Source organism: Mus caroli, unplaced genomic scaffold (genome assembly GCF_978045245.1).
Source record: "Mus caroli unplaced genomic scaffold, Mus_caroli_1 scaffold_19, whole genome shotgun sequence".
Lineage (NCBI taxonomy): Eukaryota > Metazoa > Chordata > Mammalia > Rodentia > Muridae > Mus > Mus caroli.
In genome coordinates this window covers 34,415,174-34,430,000 of record NW_028227274.1, presented here as the reverse complement: position 1 = coordinate 34,430,000, position 14,827 = coordinate 34,415,174, and the positions used below count along the sequence as shown (strand labels likewise).

General features: G+C 41.5%; 1 protein-coding gene and 3 pseudogenes across 1 annotated transcript in view; 3 read left to right on the top strand and 1 right to left on the bottom strand.

Annotated features, from left to right (window-relative positions):
* Positions 1 to 471, top strand: part of LOC147000251 (uncharacterized) — a 1,256-nt pseudogene extending 785 nt beyond the window's left edge.
* The window catches only part of LOC147000248 (protocadherin alpha-6-like), a 154,285-nt gene that overhangs the window by 135,353 nt on the left and 4,105 nt on the right, over positions 1 to 14,827 (bottom strand). The gene's annotated exons all lie outside the window — the stretch shown is intronic.
* Positions 4,651 to 5,579, top strand: LOC147000250 (uncharacterized; annotated as a pseudogene).
* On the top strand, positions 11,082 to 11,852 carry LOC147000249 (uncharacterized; annotated as a pseudogene).

Genomic DNA, 14,827 nt, shown 5'->3' with positions numbered 1-14,827 from the left:
TGTGAAGATGTGCGCACCAGGCGGATTGTTCTCCTTCACAAACACCATGTATTCGGGCTGCGCGAATGCAGGAGCATTGTCGTTCACATCAGCCACCTCCACGGACACGCTGGCTGTAGCCAGCAGCGAGGGAGAGCCCCTGTCCCGGGCAGTCACAACCACATCATAGTTAGAGATGGTCTCTCGGTCCAGGGCGCTGTCCAGCACGAGAGAATAGTAATTCTTGAATGTGGACACCAACTTGAAGGGGACATGATTAGTCAAGGAGCAGGTTACCTGCCCGTTGACCCCTGAGTCTAGATCAATCACACTGATCAGGGCAATAATTTTCCCCAGCTGTGCATCTTCTTTAACAGGGAGCCAGAGTGTTTTGACATTGAGCTGTGGAGCATTGTCGTTAGCATCTACAACTTCCACAAGAACCGTACAATGACCAATCAGTGGTGGGAGGCCCTTATCACGTGCCTCTAATGGAATCTTGTAAGCTTTACTCTCTTCGAAATCAATCATTCCTATAACTGTAATCTCTCCACTCACAGAGTCCATGTGGAACTTGGATTTTATATCTGAAGAAACATCACTAGAAAATGAGTACATAACGTCCCCATTCACGCCCTCGTCCAAATCTGAGGCATTGACTTTGATTACCAATGTTCCATTTGGAACGTTTTCTGGCAATTTCACGGTATAGAGAGATCTGTCAAAAACTGGAGCATTGTCATTGACATCCAGCACTGTGATGAGTAATTGAACGGTGCCGGTCAGCTCCGGTTTGCCTCCGTCGGTGGCCGTGAGCAATAAGCGCATCTCTGCAGCTTCTTCTCTGTCTAAAGGTTTCCGCAAAACGAGCCCAAGAGGTTTCACCTGCTCGTGGTTGGGCGGTACATCCAGAGAGAAATGTTCATTGGTGCTCAGTCTGTAAGTCAGCAGAGCATTGGAACCGACATCTGCATCTGACGCGCCCTCTAGTGGAAACCGCGAGTCAAGCAGTCTGGACTCCGGAATAAACAGAGCCTTTTGTGTCGCTGGAAACATGGGAGGGTTGTCATTAATGTCCCTCACCTCTACCTCCACGTGAAAAACCTGCAGCGGCCTGTCCACGATCACCTCCAGGTGGATGCTGCACTCCGCGCTCCGCCCGCACAGTTCCTCCCGGTCGATGCGAGAATTCACAAACAAAATGCCATTCTGCAGATTTACCTCCAGAAGGTCCCCAAAACCCTTTGAATCCAACTGAAAAAGACCAGGAACCAGCTCCGGCAGCTCCAGCCCCAGGTCCTGCGCGATGCGGCCCACGAAGGTGCCGTGTTTGGCCTCCTCGGGGATAGAGTAGTGGAGCTGGCCGCTCCCCACCTCCCAAACTGTGATGAGCAGAAGCGAAAGCACTAGAAGCTGGTCCTCTGGGACTGCACCGCCTGAACACAGCATCTCAGGAGCTTGGAATTTCCAATTCGCTTAAATTGCCTCCAAATGAAGAAATAACCACTGACTCTCAATTCCACCCTGCCGTGTTCACCATTGCTCATCAGACTAAATAAGAAAGGAGCGTCTTTTCTCCCGGAAAAAGGATGGCTAGACCAGTCTTTTAATCAGAACGAATAAGGCAGCCGAGAGCGACATCAGGCGGCCCAAAGAGTAAGTACATATTCGGTAAATAGACATTGAACCATTGAACCTTTTTTATTCTCTGAATTTTATCATTGTTGAAATAGAAAACCACCTTTATTTTTCTAGAGGCATTATTAGAGAACTGACTTCGGAAACTATGAAATGCCATGATTACAGTTCTCTTGTGTCTGGGAAAACGGTCCACAAATTTTTAAAATAATGATGAAAATGGACAGGTAATTTAAAATGGTCAGTTACATAATCACAAATGTTAAATTCGAAAAGCATTTTCGTTCTGTAACTCAGGATCATCCACATTCCTAAATGCTCGATCCTGATGAAATAGACTGCTCTGTGGGTCAGGATGCACAGGAAAGCTAGGCACCCAGAAATTTACTGATGAAAACAAACTTTTTATGCCAGATGAAAGATATCAGCAAATATATGCAGATGAAGTCGTTTTCTTAAGTAATTTCATGAACTGTAAATGTATAAAGTATTTCTAAAATAGAATTGAGTTGAACAACCTTTGCGAGGAGAAAATAGGATATGTTTCTCTTTATTAATATTTACATAGCCTGTTCCCATCATGCTTTATTCTTATACCCATATAAAATGATTGTTTTCAACTATTGTCTTATGTGAATAGCAATCTCTTCTTTATCTCCTGTAAATCATTTATTGTATCATCCCATGGTACATTTCAACTTCAGTATTGTTCATTCAGGGTTTAGGGAGAGCTCTATTTTAAATTTATGCTTACCGTTATTTTCTGCCTAGGTTCTAATTAAGAACAACTCTCTTTTGAGTTATAGTCTCTCATTCAAACATGATTGATTGATTGATTGACTGACTGAATCTATTATTAGTCCTTTGGGGGGTCTACAATTAAAACGATGGACATTATTGATAATGATTCAAATGACTATGTGCCAAATACAGTGTTAGATGATATGAAGGACTTGTAAAAACAGCTAAAATTTAGGAAGAGGATATGATCAAGTCGCATCTGAGATCCAAGTAGATGTCAACAAAATAGTAAATATAAAGTCATTTCCACAAAGAAGAGGCTGCACAGTGCTTAAATTGTGTGGCATACAGGAAGCCAAAAGTCCTTAGAAGCTGAGAGCTAAAGTAATCATTTTATGTAGAGCATTTTGATAGAAAAATAAGATGATAGGTATAGACAGGAATTATGAAAGATATAAAGCCAACCACAAAAAGAAAAAGAAAAAAAAGCTTGCTTTCTGATTTGTTTCAGTTGGGAAAAAACATACAATCTACTTATAAATGATTATGCAGTGTCATTATATTGCTAACATGCTATAAGAGTTCAGAGTTCCAGAAACATGTAATTCACTTCCATTAAATAAAACCATTCTCTTCTAAGAAATGTGCTCAACATCTAATAAGTATATAATGTCAGAGCAAATAGAACAGAAACAAGAAGCAACGGGAGAAAAAAGAAGTTCTAGAATTTAAATGTTGAAAGACAAGGAACGTATCTCAGGGTTTTAACAGGTTTACTTCCAAAAAGAAGAATATTTCTGTGTGAACTAATACATCCTTATCATTTTGAGTATTTATATAATGATTTATAAGTTACATTTCTATCTACAACAATATAATCACTACATACGGTGATCTTGGTCTTTATTATTTTGTTAAACAATATTAAATGTAAATTTAATGTAATTTTTGGAGAGAGGTGCTAGATTTTAAACTTGGGTCTATGGACATGCTATGAAACATTATTTTTTTGTAAAATACATCAACTTCTGCACAAAAGATCAACAGAATAAGAACAGCTATTGAGCAGTCAAGGATGTTCAGAAAATTATTAAATTACTGAAAATAGTGTAAAGCTTCCGTACCAGTAAAATAAATAAATAGAAAGAAAGAAAGAAAGAAAGAAAGAAAGAAAGAAAGAAAGAAAGAAAGAAAGATTTGAAATGGTGAAACTTGCCATATCTCAGCACTCAGGGGACTGAAACAGGATTGTGAGGCTTATGTAAAACTGAAATACATGAAAGACACCCTGCTCCCCCCCCAAAAAAAATAGAAGGGAATTATTCAGCATTTTATGACTAAAAGGTTTAAAACAGTAATAAATGTTACATCTTGAAACTAACAGAAATGAAATGAAAAGATAAAATGATAAATTAACCTCATGAAATTGATTATTGTATCATAACCAAAAAAGATATACCTTTCCAATAATACCACAGAATATATTAAAAACTCAGAGAATAATTAAATTTAGATGCTTGGAGGAATGCATTCCCATGGATGTCATCTAAGTTCTGTTCTGAAAAACTGAAATCATACAAAGGCTATAAGCATCATACAAAGGCTAATATGAAATTGCTTTTGACAACTTGAAACAACAAAGATTGTGCTGTATGAATAGCCAGTATGTGACATGTCCCTTGACCTCAAGAGTATCAGGCCAACCTGAGTATGTAGAATCTCAGATGATAAATAAATAAATAAATATACGACAACACAAAAGTAACAAACCAAGTAAAAATTGTAACTAAAATAATGTTGAATTTTGACAATAGCATGTGCAAATATGAAATACCATGAAAGGAAATATGAATTTCTTCGAATTAAATATTTCTAAATATAAAAGAACTTACTTGAAAGCCATGATCGACATTTGAATCTTGCCCTTCCCCAATGACCTCTGATACTGGACGCGGTGGAAGACTAGGACTGAAAGCCATGAGGTCGGTCTTGGGTGGGCCTTCTCCAGAGCACACCCTTTGCCGCCTTTGCTGTGAGTATGACCAGCTACCCACCGCGCTGGAGCACACCAGCATGGGCTTCCCCGGAGCACAGGCTCCATCAGTGGGCGTCGCGGAGCAGCGCAGCGCTATGTACAGCAGCAGCGTGAGCACCAACAGGCTGGACACCGCGCAGATGGCAATGATCAGGTACACGTTGACATCTACCAGCGACGCCTCTGAGACTGAAGCACGACTAGAAGCCTGAGAAGAGGCCTTTGGTGCCTGGCTACTCTCAACCAGGGACAGGAGAATGGTAGCTGTGGAAGTCAGAGCTGGCTCACCATGGTCTTTCACCAATACCAACAGGCGCTGTCTGGGTGGATCGGACTCATCAAGAGTGCGTGTTGTACTGATCTCACCCGTGTACAGCCCAACACGAAATGGGCTACGAGGGCCCACTGAGGGTTGCAGTTCATAGGACAACCATGCATTGTAGCCAGAATCTGAGTCCACCGCCCGCACTTTTGCGACCACCTGACCCACGCTCACAGACCTGTGTATGAGATCAGTTGTCAAACTTCCCAAGCCTTCAGTACCAGCCAAAAGAATGGAAGGAGCATTATCATTCTCATCGAGTACAAACACCTGCAGAGTCACATTGCTGCCCAGGGCAGGCACACCAGCATCCCGCGCGCTCACCTGGAACTGCAGCAGCTCCAGCTCCTCATGGTCCAGAGGCTGCAGAGCGAACACCTTGCCGCTCTCCGCGTGCACAGACACATAGCTCGACAGCAAGCGCTCACCCACCCTCCGCTCCACCAGCGAGTAGGACACCAGCGCGTTCTCCTGCGCATCCGCATCCATTGCCGACACCGTGAAGATGTGCGCTCCAGGCTGGTTGTTCTCCTTCACAAACACCGTGTATTCGGGCTGCGAGAACGCAGGAGCATTGTCATTCACGTCAGCCACCTCCACAGACACGCTGGCCGTGGCCCACAGCGAGGGCGAGCCCCCGTCCCGCGCTGTCACCACCACCTGATAGTCAGCTGTGGTCTCTCGGTCCAGGGCGCTGTCCAACACAAGCGAATAGTAATTCTTGAAGGTGGACACCAACTTGAAGGGGACATGAGGATTCAGGGAGCAGGTCACCTGCCCGTTGGATCCAGAGTCCAGATCCGAAACGCTAATTAGAGCAATGACAGTACCCAGTGCAGCATCCTCTCGAACAGGCAGGGATAAGGAGGTCAATGTGATCTGAGGCACATTGTCGTTCTCATCCAATACCTTCACTAAAACAGTGCAATGGCCCACCATCGGAGGGTGTCCTTTGTCCGTCGCATCAACGCGGATTTTGTAGACATCTACTTGCTCAAAGTCCAAATTCCCTTGAATTATGATTTCTCCTGTATCTGCATCTATGCTAAACTGCTCAAGAGTCCTGGGTGGCACCAGTCTATTAAAAGAGTACGAAATTGCTGAATTCGTCCCTTCATCCCTGTCAGAAGCATTCAGTCTAATAATTGTCGTTCCGTTGTCTGAGTTTTCCAAGATTCTCACTTCATACTCAGGGTGCTGGAAAGTAGGGGCGTTATCATTCACATCCAGCACAGTGACCAGCAGCTGACAAGAGCCTGTGAGCTCAGGTTTGCCTCCATCCGTGGCTGTCAGCAGTAACTTATGCTCAGGAGCATCCTCTCTGTCCAAGGATTTTCTTAAAGCTAGCTCAATCTGTTTACTTTCTTCGTTCTTTGAACTCACAATTAGTGCGAAGTATTCATTAGAGTCAAGCCTATAGGTTACAACTGAATTTGCTCCAATGTCTGCATCTAATGCGCCCTCTAGCAGAAACCTAGAGTCTAGCATTCTGGACTCTGAAATATGCAGGTTTTGTTCTTTTACTGGGAATACAGGCGGATTGTCGTTAATGTCTCTCACCTCCACCTCCACATGGAAAACTTGCAGCGGCCTGTCCACGATCACCTCCAGGTGGATGCTGCACTCCGCGCTCCGCCCACACAGCTCCTCCCGGTCGATCCGAGAATTCACAAACAAAATGCCATTCTGCAGATTTACCTCCAGAAGGTCCCCGCGGTCCTTGGACGCCACTCTGAACAGGCGGGGCACCAGCTCCGTCAGCTCGAGCCCCAAGTCCTGCGCAATGCGGCCCACGAAGGTGCCGTGTTTGGCCTCCTCTGAGACAGAGTAATGGAGCTGGCCGCTCCCTGCCTCCCAGATTGAGAACAGGAGAAACAAAAACAGCAGACCCCGGGAATCCGGACCTCCTCGCCGAGAAAACACCATGTCAAGTACTCCTTTTGTTTCTTTGAGAAAATCTGGTCTTGATATAAAGATCAACTCTTGGTCATCTGGAATCCTTTAATCCAGTTGAGCGGCTAGTTGAGCGGCAAATGCCATTGTTCGGCTTTTAAGAGATAGACTGCTATGAGAAAGTCTTGAGATCTGAACGAGGCAGACCTTGATAGACAGCGACATCATGTGGTTCGAAAAGGTAATGAGTCCAAAGATTTAACAACCTGGGCAATAATAGGGTTCTTTCATAATATAAATATTTTCTTTTCCTTTTTTATTATTTAATAGTAGACTCTTAGTGTTACAAGTGCGTATACGTTTATCTTCTCTCTGCTACAGAGATACCGTTTCAGTGAGAGATCTCTTCATAAGTAAAAATGTTTCTTCCCGATATTTTAAATACTGATCTACCAGTGATATCCTAATATTACTCTGAGTTCTGACCTGATAATGACATGCATATCACAAGTATAAACTTCCCTTCACACTTGTCTGTGAAAGAATTTGTTCATTGGCAGCTGGTTATTGAAATATATTATTCTATATAAACATATAATTCTAATTTTTCTTAAGTTTATATGTGTTCTTGTGAATTCTTGTTAAATCACTCTTGATGTTTTCAGTGAACATAATTTTTTTAAATATTTTGCTTACAAAATATTGGAAAATTAAGACACATTTTTCCAACAATCAATATATATATATATATATATATATATATATATATATATATATATATAATGTATCAAATGAGCCTCTCACATTTTCCTTTATAGATTCCTCAGCCATTGTAAATCCAAATAGTATTTCAATTTCTGGTCTTTGTTGGATTTGGATCCTTCTCTGCTCCAAAATATGAGCTTAATTCCAAAATTATTACTTTATCCTCTTCATACTCTTTGCTCTTTTCTTAATGAGATTCTTCTCTATGTCAGTGTCTTTACACTAGTTTATCTATTGAAGCATGTTTAAACTTATAACTACAAAAATAGTGATGGTGGTTCATGCCTTCCATTCTAGCAACAGGGAGGCAGAGGCAAGAGGATTGCTGTGAGTTTAAGGCCAGCATGCTCAGGACAGTCATGGCCATATAGAGAAAAGCTGTCTCAAAAATTCCAAAATAAATTTCAATACTTACCACCAAATCTAAATATTTGAACATCACAATTTCTATACCATTGACCATTCTCCAAATTTACTTAGACATATTCCCAAATTTATTTTTATTATTGGCTTTCTGTTGCATACAATATTTAGTTTCCCAAGACCCTTCCCATTTTATATATCACAAATGTTCTTCTTATGACTATAACTTCTACTGGAGTGCGTCGATGCCTCTAGCACACTTGCTTTCTATGGGACAAGTATGAAGACCTCAGACTCACATCAGGTCTTCTCCTTTTGTCTCTGACCACTTTCCACTGTGAATCATAGTTTACAGAAATACACCACATCTTCCTAAAAACCTTCTGTTCAAGAACTTTTACTTCATTTTTACCCATGAAAATGCTACCCTCACAGAAGTAAATTCTCCAAAAACTCGTTGTATTCTTTTTAAACTGGATTCAATAAGATGTATATTAATTGGAAGTCCTCTAGTGGCCTTATCACTAAACTGCTGATTATTTCAAAGAAATCTGTTGTTCTCTTATAGATTTCTATCCTTGCAATCTGTGGAGTACCTACAAAATTACATCACATTGAAAGTTTTAGTGTTTATAATTCTATGTAAATGTAATTCTAACTGAATAGTTTGAAATTCTAAAATTAAAGTATAACCTATGACTTTTTACTTGAGTTCTTAAAAATCTGAATGTTTGGGGATATGATAAACATGTAATTGTGTAATATTAATTGCTTCTTAGCACTTGGAATAAGAATATGTCAGAAGCTACAGATGATGTTAACTGTACTGAAAATGCACAGACAAGAAGATAAAACAGAATAAAGGAATAGAGTTTTCTATGACACTATTAAATTTATCCTCATTTTACTTACAAAAGACTATCTCTATAAATAGCATTAAAGACATCATTAAAATGGACTTACAAAATCTCTGTGAATTTTACAAACAATAAATATATCCCATAGCCAGCAAAGAAAAACTTGAAAGAGTTTATGATCTCCCAACAAAAAATCGTGATAGCTCATGAATATAAATGTTGTGGTAAGGAGGTTCTCCTGTCAACTTCTGAGGTGTCCACAAAATGAATGTATTTTAATTTTTATTAATTTGTTAGGAAGGCTTTAAAATGGTATATCCATGTAAGATAAAACAAAAAATTTAAAATCAATAAGACTATAAAATTATTATCACTATAAAAACCACAAATGTTCTCCATATGGACTATTCTTTAAACAGGATCAGAATTCGGTGTGTTTGTGGTAGGCTTGATGGTTACATCTCCTATGAGACCTGCTCACGAGTTGAGCACATTTGCTTTTATTTATACTGAAAAGAGAAAGAGCAAAATATTCTAAAACTCATCTCAAAGCATATATTAGAATTTAGCCAACTTTGAAAGTTGACATTCAGTGGAAACTAAACAAATACTTCAAATTTTAAAAATAATACAAGTTGCCAAGCAGTGGTGGTGCATGCCTTTAATCCCAGCACTTGGGAGGCAGAGGCAAGCAGATTTCTGAGTTCGAGGCCAGCCTGGTCTACAGAGTAAGTTCCAGGACAGCCAGGGCTACACAGAGAAACCCTGTCTCGAGAAAATAAAATAAAATAACACAAGTTTTGTGATCTACCTTGTGCACTGTGGATGTGTACGATGAGCAACTTAACTAATAAGTCTTGATTTAAATCTGACCAATGAAGTAAGATGCACATACTTGACATGATGAAGAAACAAAAGATGATGTATGCCTTGCAAGAGAAGTGCAAATATGCAGGAAAGAAGGTTTTAAAGTGTCATTATTTTTCTAAAACCGAAAGGCACGTTGCATATGTATTCATAGTTTTGGAATACAAAACAAGCCAAAGCCTCTCAGAATTCAGAGAAGTAAACACTTCAGTTTAAGAACTGAGAATAACTTTCGCTGTACACTAGAGTCAATTGGTCTGCAATTTGAATGTAAATATTACCCCTATATAAACAAGGAGTCAAACAAAAGAACTACTTAAGTCCTAATAGGACTATATTTTTCAATAATACTAATTATCACAAACATGGTAAGTACAATCCTACAAATGAGGTTTAAAAAAAAAAGAAAGTGCTACACAAATATTGTTGGAGAATATAAATTCTTGGAATAAGAAACTGAGATAATTCAACTTGTAAAGAAATTAAACCAATAATGTTGAAACCCATGTTGTGGTAGAATGTGCACAATACAAAGAAGGAGTACTAGGTGCGCATATATATTTAAATTTACTGTAAGATTTATAAAGGATTTTTAAAAGGTTTACTGCCGGATTTATAAAGGTGGATAAGCATTGGAACTCGTTAGAAGTGCTTGCCTAGCATGCTATGGGAACCAGCGTCTATTTAAGAAGTGTAGGCATTGAATAACACACTGGATATGCAAACACCTAATTTTGGGAATCCAATCGGTAAAGAATGTAAAGATGTTATTCATCTTAGCAAATTTTTATCAATATTACTGACCAACATAAATTACCAAATTTAAGAAAAAGAAACCCAAACTAGCCTGAAACTCCCTATGTAAGCCAGCTTGAACTCAAAGCTAAATACCTTTCTGCCTCAACCTCACTAGTGTTGCAATTAATAGGTTACATCATGAAAAATAGCTAAACTATTTTTTGCACGCCTGAAGAAAAAAATATTGAAGACTCACGTTATCTGTAGAACTGGGACCCTGAGGTAGACTGGGGCTGAAGGCCATGAGGTCGGTCTTGGGTGGACCCTCTCCAGAGCACACCCTCTGTCGCCTCTGCTGCGAGTATGACCAGCTCCCCACCGCGCTGGAGCACACCAGCATGGGCTTCCCTGGAGCACAGGCTCCATCGGTGGGCGTCGCGGAACAGCGCAGCGCTGTGTACAGCAGGAGCGTGAGCACTAACAGGCTGGACACTGCGCAGATGGCGATGATCAGATACACGTTGACATCCACCAGCTTCTGATCCACGCTGGAGGCTCCAGCTGACACCTTAGATGAGACCTTCTGTGTTTGGCCGCTGTCTACCAGAGAAAGCAACACCGTGGCTGTGGCGGTCAGAGAAGGTTCTCCGTGATCTTTCACCAACACTAACAAGCACTGCCGCAATGCATCTGTCTCCTCCAGAGCACGTGTCGTGCTGATTTCTCCTGTGTACAGGCCTACACGGAAGGGACTACGAACTCCACCTGCAGCTGGCTGCAGCTCATAAGACAACCATGCATTGTAGCCAGAGTCCTCATCTACGGCCCGGACTTTCGCCACAACCTGACCAGGCACCAAAGCCCTTGATACTACCTCATTCATTGTGCCACCAACCCCGTTAGCCAAAGGCCCCAGCAGCGTGGGTGCGTTGTCGTTCTCATCCAGCACAAACACCTGCAGAGTCACATTGCTGCCCAGGGCAGGCACACCAGCATCCCGCGCGCTCACCTGGAACTGCAGCAGCTCCAGCTCCTCATGGTCCAGAGGCTGCAGCGCGAACACCTTGCCGCTCTCCGCGTGCACAGACACATAGCTCGACAGCAAGCGCTCGCCCACCCTCCGCTCCACCAGCGAGTAGGACACCAGCGCATTCTCCTGCGCATCCGCATCCACCGCTAACACTGTGAAGATGTGCGCACCAGGGGGGTTGTTCTCCTTCACGAACACTGTGTATTCGGGCTGCGCAAACAGTGGAGCATTGTCGTTCACGTCGGCCACCTCCACGGACACGCTGGCTGTGGCCCACAGGGAGGGCGAACCGCCATCGCGAGCGGTCACAATCACATCGTAGTTAGCGATGGTCTCTCGGTCCAGAGCACTATCCAGCACGAGCGAATAGTAATTTTTGAATGTGGACACCAGCTTGAAGGGGATGTGAGGAGTCAGGGAGCAGGTCACCTGCCCGTTGGCACCAGAATCACGGTCAAATACGCTAATTAAAGTGACGACTCTTCCAGGTTGACTGTCCTCGGATACCGGGAGAGACAAGGAACTGACCGTCAACTGTGGAGTGTTGTCATTAGCATCTACAACTTCCACAAGAACCGTACAATGACCAATCAGTGGTGGGAGGCCCTTATCACGTGCCTCTAATGGAATCTTGTAAGCTTTACTCTCTTCGAAATCAATCATTCCTATAACTGTAATCTCTCCACTCACAGCGTCCATGTGGAACTTGGATTTTATATCTGAAGAAACATCACTAGAAAATGAGTACATAACGTCCCCATTCACGCCCTCGTCCAAATCTGAGGCATTGACTTTGATTACCAATGTTCCATTTGGAACGTTTTCTGGCAATTTCACGGTATAGAGAGATCTGTCAAAAACTGGAGCATTGTCATTGACATCCAGCACTGTGATGAGTAATTGAACGGTGCCGGTCAGCTCCGGTTTGCCTCCGTCGGTGGCCGTGAGCAATAAGCGCATCTCTGCAGCTTCTTCTCTGTCTAAAGGTTTCCGCAAAACGAGCCCAAGAGGTTTCACCTGCTCGTGGTTGGGCGGTACATCCAGAGAGAAATGTTCATTGGTGCTCAGTCTGTAAGTCAGCAGAGCATTGGAACCGACATCTGCATCTGACGCGCCCTCTAGTGGAAACCGCGAGTCAAGCAGTCTGGACTCCGGAATAAATAGAGCCTTTTGTGTCGCTGGAAACATGGGAGGGTTGTCATTAATGTCCCTCACCTCCACCTCCACGTGGAAAACCTGCAGCGGCCTGTCCACTATCACCTCCAGGTGGATGCTGCACTCCGCGCTCTGCTCGCACAGCTCCTCCCGGTCGATCCGAGAATTCACAAACAAAATGCCATTCTGCAGATTTACCTCCAGAAGGTCCCCGCGGTCCTTGGACGCCACCCTGAACAGGCGGGGCACCAGCTCTGTCAGCTCCAGCCCCAGGTCCTGCGCGATGCGGCCCACGAAGGTGCCGTGTTTGGCTTCCTCTGGGACGGAGTAATGGAGCTGGCCGCTCCCTGCCTCCCAGGCTGCCACAATTATCAGGAAAAGGAGTAATTGTTGGCTCTTCCAGTTGTATCCTCTCAGGTTTACCATTTCAAATTGCTGACGTTTTATTCTCATTCACGACAGTTTTCTCAAATTCTGGAGGCTTTTTATTTCTTCATTCCAGTCCCGAGATGCTGGCCATTGTGGAGCAACTGAAGAGTGAAGCCCAATGGAATCTTTCTAATGGAAATCGAATGGACTCTTCGTGACCATTTAGTGGCTAAGAGCGACATCATGTGGCCCAAGTAGTAAGTAGAATTTGCAAAATTTACAGTTATGCGTTGAAAAGTATATTCTAAATTGAAATTTTGTTCTTTCTTGTCAACATGTAGAGCAACGTTTCTCGTGCTTCTTCATGGTATTGAGTGCTTAACAGCTTTTAAATATTTAATTTTGACCATACTTTTCGCTTTGAGTACTAGAAAAATCTTTTTCCTACACTGTTTTAATATACAAACAAACCTAAAAGGATCTCTTCAATTTAAGACAAACCTAGTAAATAATTTTAATGTCAAGAAGACAAAGTGATAAACAAATTTCATATACTTTTATTGACTAGAGATACAGAAAGTCTGGGAGTCTTTGCGACAAGATTGTGTCTTAACGTAGCTTCTTAAGAAACAAGTATTGTAAATTTCTCTTTATAAGAAGTATATGTTCCGTTGTAGGAGTTCATGGTTCTCATGTTTATTTTCTCTTTCCACCCAAAACCTTGATTTTATGATTACATGTTTCTTTTCAATCAATATCATGTAGGTTATTTCTTTCTTCATACTATAAACCCATTTCATAAGCTAAATATTGGTGCTGACCCATCTACATTTTCCACAATCCTTTAAATCTTTGAATATTTTAATTTTTGAGAGTTAGTTTAGCAAGTGTAGTTTTCTTAAATGCTTCACCCCAGTGTTCCTAGATGCAAGTAAAACAATTACGTATGTTTTTAATGCCTCATAATTTTGATATTTGCCCACGTCAGTTTCTTAATGATTGGCACTCTGCTTGACGCCGGCAAACCCTTTTGTTATAACGCCTTCATGACTCGCTTAGTCCGTGTGGTTGGCTTTATGAACATTGCCTCAAATGTTCAGCACTTTTTAAATGACTTTACAGAAGAATAAAAAAATCTAATACTTACCCATGATATTCTCTTTATAATATTTTTCTTCTCTCATCTCATACTCTCTCCTGTGCAAAACGTACCCTGCAGCCCAAGTAGATTACACCCTGCTTTCAGAATCACTTGGAATTTTGTTGCACATCCATTTACTTAAAGTTATTTCTTTCCCAAAATACTGATTATTGTCAATATTCTCCCTAAGGAACTTCTCCATTATATAACCATTAATTAACCAAACTTGCCATTAATCTGGACATTTCCTTCATCTAAAGGGATAGGTGGACAGTTACATTCAGCCACACTAGGATGTACTTATTTATTCATTTACCTTTTTGTGACTCATAACACTGTTTTCTCTGACTGTCACATTAATATATATATATATATATATATATATATATATATATATATATGTCAACACAGAGTTTCTTTGTGTAGCCCTGGCTGTCCTGGAACTCACTCTGTAGACCAGGCTGGCCTCAAACTCAGAAATCCGCCTGCTTCTACCTCCCAAGTGCTGGGATTAAAGGTGTGCGCCACCATTGCCTGGCATATATCTTTATTTTTTTATACAAAATTTTGAAGCCATGGGTTGGGTTTTGACTCATTAGTTTTAAACAGAGACTGGACAATGAAATCCTTCTATACATTTTTAAATGTTTTACTTGGTGGATATAGCCATAGTACTTTTGTGAGCTATGTTCTGGTTACTAGATATAATTATCTATACAAATTGTCACTTTTGCTGTTGTTGTTTTCAAGACAACATTTCTCTGTATAACCTAGCCATCCTGGAACTTAGTCTGTAGAATAGACTGGCCTCAAACTCAGTGCTGGGGTTAAAGATGTGAGCCACCATCACCTAGCACAAATTGTGTTCTTTATCGATTAGAATATGCAGGATTAAATTTGTTACTCAAGTTTATAGGAGAGTTTAGAGCATTTT